Here is a 14928-nt window from a genome sequence, read left to right as displayed (position 1 = left end):
ACAGGTATGGCTGCTCTCCTCTATATCCATCCCACTGTCTAGGAACTATCTACTATCCCTAAACTTTCCCTCTTTGTCACTGACTTTCTATGAATTGGTCCACGCACCTTTTGAATTTGTTGAAATATTCTGTATTCACAATTTCCAAGTGGTAATTAATTCCTTGTGCTTATCATCTGCTACATAAAGAAGGGTATCCATTTCCTTCTTTTGAACTTACCACTCTCAGGTTTCAATAGGGACCCCAAACTTTAGGAGAAGAGAGTGGATGAGCATTGGGGAGAGAGTTGATGGAGTGCCTTAAATAATCAGCAGTTTAAGTTTCTGTTGGATGCAAAGGAGACTGTGTAACCATTGGAAGGTTTTGAGGAGTGGAGAGATATGAAAAGAATGCAATTTTAAGTGTTTAGTACAGTGCTCTGCACACAGTAAGCGCTCAATGAATAGAACTGAGTGAATGAAAGCAGAAGAATAAATTCCTGACTGGAGAGGGGAGAGGTGGTACCTGAAGCAGTGGGAGCAGTTGAGCTCCTTGAGTAAAAAGTAAAGCCAATATTAGATCGTGTTATCAGGAGAAGGGAATGATCCACAGAGTCAAAGTGGCTGAGACGTTATGGAAGATTTGGGTGGAGTAAAGACCTATATTTAACAAGGAGGAGGTCATTGGTGAGCTTCTATAATGTGGTTTCAATGGAGTAAAGGATCAGAAACCAAAGGATTTGGGAGAGAGGGAGTGGATGAAGTGGGTGTATACAATCCATTCCAGAGGTTTGGACAGGAATCAGAGAAGGGACATTAGAAATAGACACAGTGTCATTAGGCTTGGTAAAACCTTTTTAACCTGCATTTAGGTTTTCTTCATGCAGACATAGTCAAAATTCATAGTGATGGTCTTGAATTCAGTATAATATTAGATTGTGACATTTAGTAAGTGTACAACTGACTTTTGGGAGGGCCATGTTATAATTTCTGCAAATAATAAAATCATTATAGGGGACATATTACTATTGTGATACTATTGGATACTATGCAAATATGGTTACTCTCTTTATATGTCTATATATATACACACATTCAATAATTTGGAGCGTAATTTAAGATTCATTTTACCACCCACGAAGGATTTAAATGAACACATCCACAATAGATGCTGATGCATGTGTACATGCATACCTAGGGAATTATACATTATTCCTTTAATTTTTAAAAATAGTTCATTAGTTCTTGTTATCCTGTTATGCTTGGGATTACTATCATATCTAAGAGTAAGAGGCATTTCAAATACACAGATTTTCAGATCTGAAAATCAGCATGATAAGAGCTCTCTGATCATGTCACAAGGACTGTTTACTGCTACTGATGATCAATTTAATTATGCACTTGACCACATGTATCAGAAATGTAAAGCACTGTTAGTTAAATGGAGCAAAAATGTCCTTTATAAAAAAAGAAGAGAGATCCAAATCTGAAGATCCTCGAGGGAGCTCATTAAAAGGTTCTCTTCTTAATACACTGTACTGCATGTCAGTTATCAGCAACCCTGCAGTGTGCTTTCTTGATAGGTTAGTTTACACAGGATTAATTATCTAATTTTGCAAGCAGCCAGTGCAGTGAACATTGATTTTTGCATTAGCCCTATATGTTGCTTTCTGCTTCCTATTTTAAGGTAGTGTTACATTTCAGTTTTCATTAAATATAATTTCAATAAACATGTACTGTGTCTGATGTGATTTATTAAAAAGACTTCATAATCTTATTCTGATCATTATATCCTTAGAACATTCATTAATAGCACTGATGCACTGAGCACTGATGTGTAAAAATGACAGGGGAAATGCTATTTATAAAAGGTTCTTTCTATAGTGAAATGGCACATACTTAGTAACCAAAGAGCTTTCTCTAGATTCAAAACAGAAAGTGTCTTTCTTCATGTTCCCCAGTTGTACTAATTGATTTTTGAAAATAGGAAGCCACTAAAATGTTTATTTTTCTTCAAACCAGGAATCACAGGAGGCTTTTAAGGAGAAATCCATCATTCACTTTCTTGAATGCGATCATGTTAAGCCATTTAAAAAATAGAGGGTGGTCTATTAAAGGGGGATAGTAAGGATGCTAGAAGGTGAATCCATAACCTGAGGGTCAATCTGAGAAGGGCAGTGATCACATGCTTCCTCCAAGCATCATTTGTTACCACTGTTGGAAGTGAAACATTGCACTGGATCAGCCATTGATCTGACTCAGTTTGGGATTTCCTCTGCTCTTTTGAGGTAGAATCTTAACAAAAATACATCTTAACAAAAATACAACAAACAAAAAATACAAAAATACACTGGAAATCATGTGCAAAATGAGTAATTTTTGCATGTCTTTAACAGTCCATCCACTTTCCAGTTCAATCACCAATGAGTGCTTAATGAACATGTGTACTAACTTTTATATTGTGCGCTTCCAAACATTTAGTACAGTGCTCTGTACACAGTACACAGTAAATGCTCAATAAATAAGATTGACTGAAGAAGTCTCTTCCTAATTTAATGGCTTGAACTGATATTTTAGAACACATTTTTTTCTACCAGAAAAAAACCCCATTATTTATTTATATTAACGTAACCTCATCGTGGGCAGGGAATGCGTCTGTTATAGTGTTATATCATACTCTCCAAAGCGCTTAGTACAGTGCTCAGCACACAGTCAGTGCTCAATAAATATGATTGATTTAAAAACAAAACAAGCAGTAAGTATCTGGTTGGGAAGACTGCTGTGCATAGTGGGTTAGAAGTCTGATACTTGGACTATTTTTACCTAATTGTATTTGTTTGGGTTTTTTTTTGTCACCAGCCAATCTAAATTGGGTGCTTTTTTTTTTTTAATTTGGGAATGTTATCTTTGTGAGTTGACTTTGAGGTTTTATCTCTCTTTTTATATTATATCCCCAGATATCACTGACTTCAGACCATTTTAGTGGTGTAGTATGTGTTTATATGCTGAAAAAGCATTACATTTCAGTGAGGTATTCGAAAGTCATTGTTCTAATTGATATGACCAGTAAAAAAGAAAGATAAAACCTTATTTGGAAAATGAATAAAAATGTGCAAATATTTTATTCACTGAGGAACTACATTCCAAATGGATATTTCTTGGTAGAACAGAAGGATGGACAGATTTCAAATTCCTGTGCCCGAATAAACATCTTCTGTTGGCTTGAAGAAATTACGAATGTGATTTAAATACTCACACTGTGCACTGTGAGTCCTCTAGGGCCAGATTAAATGGTTCTATATAATGGATGCTCAATAAATATTTTTGATGATGATAATTGTATCTAATTATATCTCATTACCTTGATTCTTCATTTTATAGCAAAGAGGACCATCGTTATACCTGGCTTTGAGGCAGAGCTTAGCTATATCCTCTTCTCTGAGTTTACCTTTGAAGAAGGGACTGATTTTATCAGTTCTCTGAGTCAAGATTGCTAGGCACTAAAACACTCAGAGTTATGCTTTCAAAAAGCACATCCACCCTGTACTCTGAGAGAGCCTTCCTTTCTGCCTTCAAACATGCCCACATCTCCCCTATCCTAATAACAGAAAACCTTATCTTGACCCAACTGCACCATTCTGCTGTTGCCCAATCTTCCTCCAGGCTCCTTGAACAGGTAGTATACACCCATGAGCTCACCTCCTCCAAGAAGCCTTCCCAGACTGAGCCCCCCCTTTCCCTCTGCTCCCCCTCCTCCTCACCCTCTGCTCCTCCCTCTTCCCCCTTCCCCTCTCCTCAGCTGAGCCCTCTTTCCCTCTGCTCCCCCTTTCCTTCCCCCCACCCTCTACTCCTCCCCCTTCCCCCTTCCCCTCCTCTCAGCCCTGTGCTCATTTGTATATATTATTTATTACCCTATTTATTTTGTTAATGAGGTGTACATCCCCTTGATTCTATTTATCTTGATAATGTTGACTTTTTGTTTTGTTCTGTTTTGCTCTGCTCTCTGTCTCCCACGTTTAGACTGTGAGCCCATCATTGGGCAGTGATTGTCTCTACTGCCGAATTGTATTTTCCAAGTGCTTATTACAGTGCTCTGCACATAGTAAGCACTCAATAAATACTATTGAATGAATGAACTTCCTTTCCACCAACTCCCTTCTCTTCTCTACAACTGTGTTTCTGCCACTTTCACTCTACTGAGACTACTGTCTCCAATATCATCAATGACCTCATTCTTACCAAATCCAATGAACCCAAGAAGCAGCGTGACCTAGTGGAAAGACCACAGAGAGTCAGAGGACCTGGGTTCTAATCTTGGTTGCTCCACTTGTCTGCTCCACTTGTCTGCTGTGTGACCTTGAGCAAGTCACTTAACATCTCTGTGCCTCAGTTCCCTCATCTGCAAAATGGGAATTCAAAACCTGTTCTACCTCTTACTTAAGACTGTGATCCCCATGTGGGATCTGATTATTTTGTACCTACCCAAGTGCTTAATACAGTGTTTGGCACATAGTAAGCATTTAACACATGCCACAATTATCATAATTATTATTACCTAACTCTCTCCTAAGCTGCCTTTGATACTGGATCACTCCCTTCACAGTCATGATCTTCCTTGTTTGTTTCAGACACAGTCCTCTCCTGGTTCCCCTCTTATATCTCTGTTTTATCTTTCTTAGTCTCTTTCACTGGCTCTTCCTGTTTCCTCTGAATTTGAATATCCTTCAAGGCTCTGTTTGGGATTCCCTTTTCAATCAGTCAGTAGTATTATTGATCACTTATTATGTGCACAGCACTGTACTAAGTGCTTGAGAGAGTACAATAGAACAGAATTAGCAGACACATTCCCTGCCTATAATGAGTTTACAATCTACACTCACGTCTTGGGGAACACACCTGCTTCCACAGCTTCTCCCACCTCTTTGTGCTGACTCCCAAATCTATTTTACTAGTCTTGTCCTTGCTCCTTCTCTGCAATCTTGCATTTCCTCCTGCTTTCAGAACAGCTCTATATGAATGTCCCTCCGACACATCAAGCTCAATATGTGCAAAGCGGAACTCCACATCTCCTCCAAAATTCTCTCTTTCACCTAACCGTCCTATCACAATTTGCTATACCGTCATCCTTCCTATCTCTCAAGCATAATAATAATAACAATAATAATGATGGCATTTGTTAAACACTATGTGCCAAGCACTGTTCTAAGCGCAAGGGTAGATACAAGGAAATCAGGTTGTCCCACGTGGGGCTCACAGCCTTAATCCCCCTTTTACAGATGAGGTAACTGAGGCACAGAGAAGTTTAGTGACTTGCCCAAAGTCAAACAGCTGACAAGTGGCAGAGGCAGAATTAGAACCTATGACCCCAGATTCCCAAGCAGATGCTCTTTCCACTAAGCCACGCTGTTTCTCATGTACCCTTGGTATTATCCTTCACTCATCCTTTTTAAACTCCTATATACAGTCTGTTGTCAACTCCTGTCGATTCTTCCTCCACATTTCTGGAACTTACTCCTTTCTTACTCTTCAAATGGCCACCATGATGGTACAGGTACTTGTCACATCCCTGCTTGACTATGTATCAGCCTCTTCGCTGACCTTCCTGTCCCCTGTCTCTACCTCCAGTCCATGCTGAACTCTGCTGGCTGACTCATTTTATAAAGCACAGATCTGTACAAGTCTCCTCTCTCCTCAAAAGCCTCCGATGTTTGTCTTACCCTCTTCATATCAAGCAAGAATTCCTCATTGCTTACTTTACAGCACTCAATCAGTTCTCTCCCTCCTCCTCAACAATTCTCTTTTCCCACTTCACCCCAGCTCACATGTTTTGTTTCTCTAAGGTAACCTACTCATGTGCCCTTGGTCTCATCTCTCCCTTTATCAGCCTCTTGATCACACCCTCCCTTTTGCCTGGAATTCCCTCTTACTTCACATCCAACAGACCTTAACACTCCCCCTATTTAAAGCCCTTTTCAAACCTCCTCCAGGTGGCCTTTCCTGATTAATTTATTATCTCTCATTTTGTATCCCTCCCTACTGCCACTTCAGCACTTCCTCCCACCTAGGAAATTGGGTACTCATACCCCCTGAAACACTTAAGTACACATGTTCATACTCTATTACTTTCTTCTATCTATAATTTACTTTAGTGCCCATAACTCCTGCTAGATGGTAAACTCTTTGCTGGCAGGAATCACGTTTGATAACTTCTTTGTATTTTCCCAAGTGTTTGTACTGTGCTGTTCATCTTGTAAGTGGTCAATTGATATTTTGATTGATTGACTTCTCTAAGCCTCTGGCATGACTTCAGTTATCCTGGGGGGGCCAACGATTTGGATTAGGATGGAGAGGAATGTTCCATACACTAGGTGCGCCTAGAGGAATCCAGTCTGATGTTTCTGGTGGGAACAATTCCTGAGGTACCACAGCTTGCCAGAATTTGGGGGATTCTGTGCCTTATTCACCCCAACTGCTTCTCTGTGAGGCAATAAACCAGGGTCCCTAAAAGGCATAGTTGGAGGAGACTGGGTAGGGCCATAGCTCACTTCCACTCACCCCACTGCCTCACCCCAAAGGGATGATACACTGTTGGAAGTGGTAAGTAGGATTGTGTATCATACAGAGGAAGAGAGATGTGCTTTTCCCTCCACACAGTTGGGAGGAAGGGAGTTCCACCCTTTCTTCCCAACATAAAATGCTTTCATTTCAAAAGATTGCAAACTCCCTTTGGGCAGAGATGGTGTCTACCAATTCTATTATTGTATTTTCCCAAGTGCTTAATATAGCACACATGGAGCACTCAAGAAATAGCATTGATTTATTGATTACTTGATTAAACCCATGAGGGCAGCCTTTGCAGGTTAAAGCACTTCTAGGTAACTCTGTTTCCTCATGGGAAAATATGACTTTTTTTCTTTTATAATGATGAGTATAGAATGCAACTAAGTTCTGATTCCTGTGATTAGAAATGAGGTTTCAAAAACATTGGAACAGAATAAATTTCTGTGATATGTGTTGCTTGGCCAAAAGAGTAGAAACATTGTACATGTTTATCATATATCTCAGAATGAATATAGTTTTCCAATAGATTTGTGTAGTATTGTCTTTGGAGAAATATGCATCTTTGTTTATATCTTCTATGTAGTAGCTTTTTGAATGAGACCAATCAAAGGGATTGGCATGCAACAAAAGGGAGGACAATGCTTTCTGAATATCTTAATCATTCTGATTTCTCTTTTTGGAGATAGAATATGGTATGTCTTCATTACAAATCCACAAATGAAAATCAATCTCAAAACATTGAGTCACAGGGACGTGAGCCCTGTCAGCTTTTAGGGATTCAATTGACCAAATGAAGACAACACATATCAAAAGCTTGGATTGTGTGCTATTTTGAGGTCCCTTGCATGTAGCAAAGGACATTTATATTCTTTTATGGACACATCTGGCAGTGTTAAAGACCTTCAGGAAGAACGGATTTTCATACCTCATAAGCCAATTCCTGAATCCTGGGGATTTTCAAAAAAGGACTGTGGATACAGGTCACATTACTTTCTGCTTTTCACTTATTGGTTTGTTTAAAATCAAAGGAAGGAGATTAATGGAATTAATTAAATTTTCAGGTGCACATTTTGTTTCCAGGTAGCGCAATGAAGTGTTTTGAAGCAAGTATTTTATGGAATATTGCCATGGAGACTAGGATATATATTTTGGTCCTGGTTGGGGTGGTTTATTGTTTTATTAAGGTAAAGAATCACTTTTCATTCAGACAAAGGAGGACAGGAGGAAAAATCTAAGAAATGCTGCCCAATACAAATATTTTTCATACAAAGAGTTAATAATTGTTTTTTAAAGGATGTTAGAGTATTGGGTGGTCAGTGAAAATGCGTTTGAGAAATCCAACTCCATGTGCACTAAACAGCTGACACCATCAGTATTTGGAAAGTGGAACGCAATAGCAGGAAACTCAGCTTGTTTTGAAGTGATAGAGGTGTGCAAGAGAACTGTTGTTGCCATAAACCCTTTTAGCAAGCAGAATTTTGATCATGATATTAACGTTATTCCTGTTTCTGCTCTGACTGGAAATCTGGTAAATGAAGAAGAGAAAAAAGTTGGAAACAAGGGAAATAGTGAGAGACAATAAGAGAAGAAATTGCATAGTGCATAGAAAAAGGTTCATAATGTATGAGAGGCTGGTTTTAAAATTCCATTTATTTCTAAATTTACAACCTCCTGGTCTCTCTCTAGATGCTGTAAACTGCCAATGATGACCCAAGCTTAGAATTGCAGAGGGATTTCATAGTGGAGTGAAAAGGACTTTAATTAATGGTAAGAATATTTTCTTTAAATAGAACGTGTATTTTCAAACATATTTACTTGTTGTAGTATGTATGTGGTTGTCCTTGTAATTCAAAGCTAATCCTACTAATGGTGAGATTTTATTAATGGGTGCAAGTGTAGCTGATAGGACCATGTGTAACTTTAAATTCCTTTCACATCGTGTGCTGCTATATATCATCGTGTGCTGCTATATATCATCCCTTCTGGTGCTGAAGGTATCCTCAGTGCCTGGCACTATTTTCATTACTAGCTCAGTGTCACAACCTTCTTGAAGTCTCTGCTAATGTGGAAAGATGAACCCACAGCCTGAACACTCTGTGGGAAGCTCTAGTGGTAATGATGCAGAATTAAACAAATGCCTTGGTAAATGTGTACCTCAAACTGAAGGGCAAATTTGACCCAAGATATCCATGTATGGTCATTGCTTACATAGGAATGCTGTACTATAAATAAGATTCAGATTCACTGTGGTGGAAAGCATTGAACCAAAAGTGATTTTTTTTCAAAGCAAGCTGTTATTCTGATCCATTTGAAAGAGGGTTCCTTCCAGGTTGATTCATTTCACCCTGATGGTGTAATGATGTCATGGTGTCCCTGGGCCTGGGCTTCCCAATCTTATTTCTAGCTGAGAATTTATCTGGATGTCCAGGACATCTGAAAACCTGGTTCTGAAGCTATTTAAGAATAAAGACTAGGTCTCAGGGAGGGCAAAAGAATAACATGCCAGTGTTTCAGTTTCCACTGATTGAGAAGTCATTTCAGGTTTTAGCTATTAGATAATTGAATCCTTCTGAAAGTGACTCATCTTAGACAAAATTTCAATATTTAACATTATTATGATATTTGAGCAACTTTATAAAGCGATAAGTTTGAAGGATTTATGCACTTTTGTACACATACAGCACTTATGTACATATCCATAATTAATTTATATTAATGTCTGTCTCCCCCTCAAGACTGTAAACTCGTTGTGGGTAGAGAACATCTCTTTTATATTGTGTTGTACTCTCCCAAGTGCTTAGTACAGTGCTCTACACACAGCAAGAACTCAGTAAATACCATTGATTGATTGATTGATAGGCGATGAAACAAGGAACTTTAGAAAGGTAGAATGAAGCTCCTTGAGGACTATTAACGATAATGGTATTTGTTAAGCACTTACTATATGCCAAGCACTATACTAACTGCTGGGATAGATGCAAAATAATCAGGTTGGATGCAGTTACCTTCCGACATGGGGCTTACGTTCTAAGTGGGAGGGAGAATAGGTATTTTATCCACATTTTGCCGAAGAGGAACCTGAAGGATTCAGAAGTGAAGTGACTTGCTGAAGGTTACACAGCAGGTAAGTGACAGAGGTGGGGTTAGAACCAAGATCCTCTGCCTCCCAGGGCCATACTCTTCCACTAAATATGACCGACGATGCTTATGGCTCTTATTTTCTTTTTGGTAAAAGTTGCCAGCCTCAGTTCAGTTAATATGTGTCCTAAAGTGATGTTAAAAACTGTTTTGGTTTTTTTTTGTTATCAAGTGCTATTATGCCCTTAGGTGAAACATATAAAATCTGATTATTTAAATTTTTGTTATTTCACTGAATGGGATTATTTTCTTCCTTTACTGTATTTTTGATAGAATATGCTCCTAAGAAATCTAAGTAGCTTTCAGATTTTCTGAGAAATGAGGACACTGATTCCTATTTGTTCAAATTTAGTATTTTTAAAGAAGTCATTGGCTACAGCAAAAGGCCTTGATTTTAGAAATGGCATAACTATGGAATGGTGACTCTCAGCCTTACAATAGCTGGTTGAACCCTCCCCTGAGAAAAACTATTCTGCATTTAAAATCTTTCTTCCTAAATTTTCTTAAATTAATCTTATTTTTTGAAACTCTTGAACTCAGATTTGCATTGTGAATAATCATATTAATGTAAAAAAGGAACACTGGATCTTTCCAGTGACCCATCTATTCCAGTATCCTTTGCTGAGAACTAGCTATCCAGTATAGCACATGGGAATTGAATTTTGAAATTTCTATTAAATGTAAATGGACACTCTTTGGGTAATATCAATAAATTGCACTGAATGTTGTCCTTTTCTTCTGAGGTGCCAGCATTTCAAGCTTCATTATTCTGATCTGAAGCCTCCAGTGATATAAATAATGAAACTGGTAAAAATATACATTTCAAATCACAATTTTTTTTGAATCTCTGAAGAATGATGATAAATACCCCACATTCTAATTGTATTTATTTGAATAGTTAAGGTTACTATAGCATTTTTCAAAACATAATTTCCTTTTAATATTTTCAGAGCACAGTCAGCATTTTCATTGATAACTAAAAATTGTAGTTTGATTTTTATATTGGAATACAGGTGAACATATGCAATAGCTAGTTAGATGAATATGGCCTTTCTTGCCATCATCCCTCTGGGCATTATGAATACTGGCATTTACATTTATAAGTAGTAGATTTTATTTCTGTTGTGGAGATGAAAATTCATGTAAGACAACAACCCCACGATTGCTAAGAATGTAACTTTTATATATCAGGACTGGAAGTTAGGAGTCCTGGTTTCTAATCCTGGCTCCAGCACTTGACTGCTGTGCATTCTGAGGCAAGTCACTTAACTTGTTTGTGCCTTGTTTCCTCAGTTGTAACATGGGAATTAAATACCTGTTCCTCTTGCCCTTTAAACCATGAGCCCCATATGGGATAGGGACTCTGTTATCTTTGGTTGCTGTTTATATTTACCGTGTATTTAGCGCAGTGTTTTGCACATAGTAAGCGCTTAACAAAAGCCCATCATTAAGAGAGTGCTTCATGCACTGATTCTAATTTGATATGAAAGTTAAGAATGAAATAAGGTCCTGCATATAATGGAAACTACCTGTTAAACTGCTATATTTATATTTAGTGTAATGTGTTTTAAAGTTCAAAGATGACATTGCTTTGCCGTCAAGTTTTGGTAGCGGTGGCGGCATACCTAATTTAAAAACTATAGCATCTCTGTGAAATAGTGCGAAAATAATGGAGCAAATCATAAAAAAGACATTTACAAATACTTATAAAATAGGCCACCTGTTAATAATCAAAATGGTAATGAAAATTAGTGAAAAACCAATCTCGTTAAAACAATCTGTTGATGATGTAATAAAGACTGCAGTGAATTGAGGGAAAGGAATAGAGAACTTTATCCACATTGAGCTCAATTTTTCTCAAGCCTCAATTTACTCCCTTTCAGTAAATGAGCATCTTTCAGTCCAGTACTGGACAGTCTATCATTCCATGTGTTGGAATCGAGAGTTAGAAAGTCTTTTTTTTTTGGTTTGGGTTTATTCAAAAACAAATGCTATATAATTTACATCAGGATGATCCATGGAAACCTTCTTAATTATTATTACTATTATTGTGGTATTTATCAAGTGTTATATGCCAAACACTGTGTGTTAAGGGCTGGGATAAACACAATCCCTATCCCACAAAGGGCACACAATCCCACAATGGGGGACACACACAGTGGGGCACACAATCCCACATGGGGCACACATGGAGCATACAATCTAGGAGGGAGTTTAAAACAGCTGTTTAAACCCCATTTTACAGATGAGGAAACTGTGGCACAGAGATATGTAGTGAATTGTCCAACATCACCCAACAGGCAAGTGGTAGACTTGGAGTTAGAACCCAGGTCTCCTGGCTCCCAGTCAATTAATCAATCAATGTCATTTATTAAGTCCTTTGCCATATGCTGAGCATTGTACTAAGTGCATGGGAAAGTACAATACAATGGAGTTGAAAGACATTATCCCTGGCCACAAGGAACTTACAGTGTAGAGGGGGAGACAGGCAATGAAATAAATTACAGATAAGGGGACGGCAGAGCATATGGATATATACAAAAGTGCTGTGGGGCTGGAGGGAATATCAGGTGCTTAAGGGGGTACAGACCCAAGTGGATGGATGATGCGGAGGGGAAGACGAATTGGGGAAATGAGAGTTTAATCAGGTACAGGCCTCTTGGAGGGATGTGACTTTCAGTAGCGTTTTCTGCTGTATCCATTAGACCATGCTACTTCTCAAATAAGATGGGTCTCACAAACATTGTTATTTCTTTACCTAAATGGAACAACAGGTTATAGTCACTAGCCAGTAATACAAAACTTTGAGGGGGAAAAAATAAAACAACAACTAACAGGTATGACATAATGATTTCTCCACTGGATTATATAAGGTGGCATCTCACATAAATGATTTATAGATATAAAACAACCTAAGAAGAGGTTGTTCTATTATTTCATTAGATCGAGTTTCAGTATCCCAAGTGATTGGGCTTTCAGTACTGAGAAAAATGTCATCATAATGTAGAATGTTGGGCATCAATAATTCATAATCATATTTCACACTAATGTAAACAATAATTTTGAATTCTTTCCCTTTCAATCCATTATTTCTAGCTCTGTGCCCTTGTTTCAAATGAATGATTTTCTGTATTTGATGCTTATACCTTTTAAATATTGATGGGCTATTGTCATGCTTTTTTGTTGTTTATCCAAGCTAGGCATATTTAGCAAGTCTTGCAATTCATACACGCACATATGTGCAGGATACACACACACACACACACACGGCAACGCATCCCATTTCCCATCACCCCATTCCCTTTATCATTTGTTTTGCTGTTCTTTTGACTGCTTGACTTTCAATACCTAATTATAGTATTAAGGTGCTAAAAAACCTCAAATGGTATTTTGAATTCAGGAAGGAACCATATTCAGATCGCATATATAAATGATTGTTATTTCTAAGGGAAGAAAAGTCATCTTGAAATTACAAAGAAGTGCAGAAATGTACTATTCTAGTGAAAAACTATAGGTAGGTGTATGCAAACCTGAGAAAACTATGTAGAATGAGATATATTCTAATATTTGAAATTATCTTGAGATTCCCCTGATAATCCATCACAGGAAGTCTCACAGAAAGGCAATGTAATTACATACATTCTTCAAGATAAAAAACAAGTTGGAAGTATATTGAGCTTCATTCTCCCAGGGCATAAATTCCTCCATGGGAAGTTAGGAAGCTATATTAGCCCTTTCTGGCCAATAGGGTAATTTAATAAATTAGTTCTTTGGGGTATTAATAGCCTAGTGGCCTAAAATAATTAATATACCTTCCAAAGTCCTCACTACTTCTCAGGCTGTTCTTTATGTATAACACATTGCCTTTTTGATATTCCCCTTGTTATATTTGCTTGAGCAGTACCCTTATGACTAAATTTCCCAGTGAATAACAGGCCCAATTCCTGAGTTGATGGTATATTAGGGTCAATGAGGGGAGATAAAGTGAAGTTATTTTGAAGGTAGCAAACTATATCATCTGATTTGTTGAGATGATTTCTCAGTGAGCCTGCGAAAAATATGCAGCTTATTCAAGGCTTTGTAGAAATCTTTCTTCCCTCCTCAAATATTTTTATGGCACTTTCATTCTTGTTTTCAAGCCCATGCCAGGAATTTTTTTTCTAAAAAAAAATAGAATTTTCCTCAAAGGATGTGAAGTGATGAACTTATCGTTTATGTCCCATCTGCCATTATTCATCAAACCCTGATTCCCATTGGGATAATAATTAGAATACTCATCTTCTTTGGCTCATTTCTACCTTAGTTAAATATGCTTCCATAATGATGACTGCTCAGGAGGTTTTTGCCAAAATATGAAAGTTTTGGACAAAATACCCCCATTTTGTTTTGCTTCTGAAAAGTAACAAACCTCAGATTAAGATGAATGATCAGTGATAGTTGACTCCACAGATCAAGAGACAGAAATGCTATTAGATGCCTGGCTTGTTGTCCCTAGCAGCTGTACTGTTGGCTGAGGCTAAGGGCCAGAAAAAAGTGGTCTACTATAGTTTCATGGACACGGTATGCAAACAGGTCTCAGCAAAATACACACATTGATGCAATGCCAATATTGCCAGTGTCATTTTTGAGTAAGGATCACAGCTATATTATATATAGCCATATTATTCGTGCAGGTGCATGAAAATTATAAGGAGCATGCGCACTCAGTGAGGGAAGGAAATGGGTATTCACTTTCATTTTACATTTCCAAGTGCCCAGCCACAGTGCTCTGAACCCAGAGGGTGCTAAATAAATGTTGATTATGATGAAGATTAGCTATCTAAGGTTCATATTCCAATAATAATAATTCTGGTCCTGGTTAAGTGCTAAGAAGCAGCGTGGATCAATGGCAATAGCCCGGTCTTGTAAGTCAGAGGACATGGGTTCGAATCCCAGATCTGCCACCCGGCTCTGCCACCTGTCAGCTGTGTGACTGCGGGCAAGTCACTTAACTTCTCTGTGCCTCAGTTACCTCATCTGTAAAATGGGAATTAAGACTGTGAGCCACATGTGGGACAACCTGATTACCCTGTATCTACCCCAGCACTTAGAACAGTGCTCTGCACATAGTAAGTGCTTAACAAATACCAACATTATTATTATTATTACTATGAGATGAGAAAACATAGCACAGAGCAAAGTGAGTGCTGGGAAAGATACAAAGTAATGAGGTTCGACCTAATTCCTGCTTCACATGGATCACACAGTCTA

General features: G+C 38.0%; 1 protein-coding gene across 8 annotated transcripts in view; it reads left to right on the top strand.

Annotated features, from left to right (window-relative positions):
• Positions 1-14928, top strand: part of CHL1 (cell adhesion molecule L1 like) — a 217245-nt gene that overhangs the window by 34487 nt on the left and 167830 nt on the right. For 7 of the 8 annotated variants that reach the window (XM_029050965.2, XM_029050958.2, XM_029050959.2 and 4 more), the window contains exon 2: positions 8227-8307. The exons of the other annotated variant lie outside the window; for it this stretch is intronic. The gene's annotated coding sequence lies outside the window, so the exon portion shown is untranslated. The remainder of the gene's footprint in view (positions 1-8226; positions 8308-14928) is intronic. 8 annotated transcript variants of the gene reach the window in all.

The sequence above is a fragment of the Ornithorhynchus anatinus genome, chromosome X1 (assembly GCF_004115215.2).
Source record: "Ornithorhynchus anatinus isolate Pmale09 chromosome X1, mOrnAna1.pri.v4, whole genome shotgun sequence".
NCBI lineage: Eukaryota > Metazoa > Chordata > Mammalia > Monotremata > Ornithorhynchidae > Ornithorhynchus > Ornithorhynchus anatinus.
This window is presented reverse-complemented; position numbering and strand designations above follow the sequence as displayed.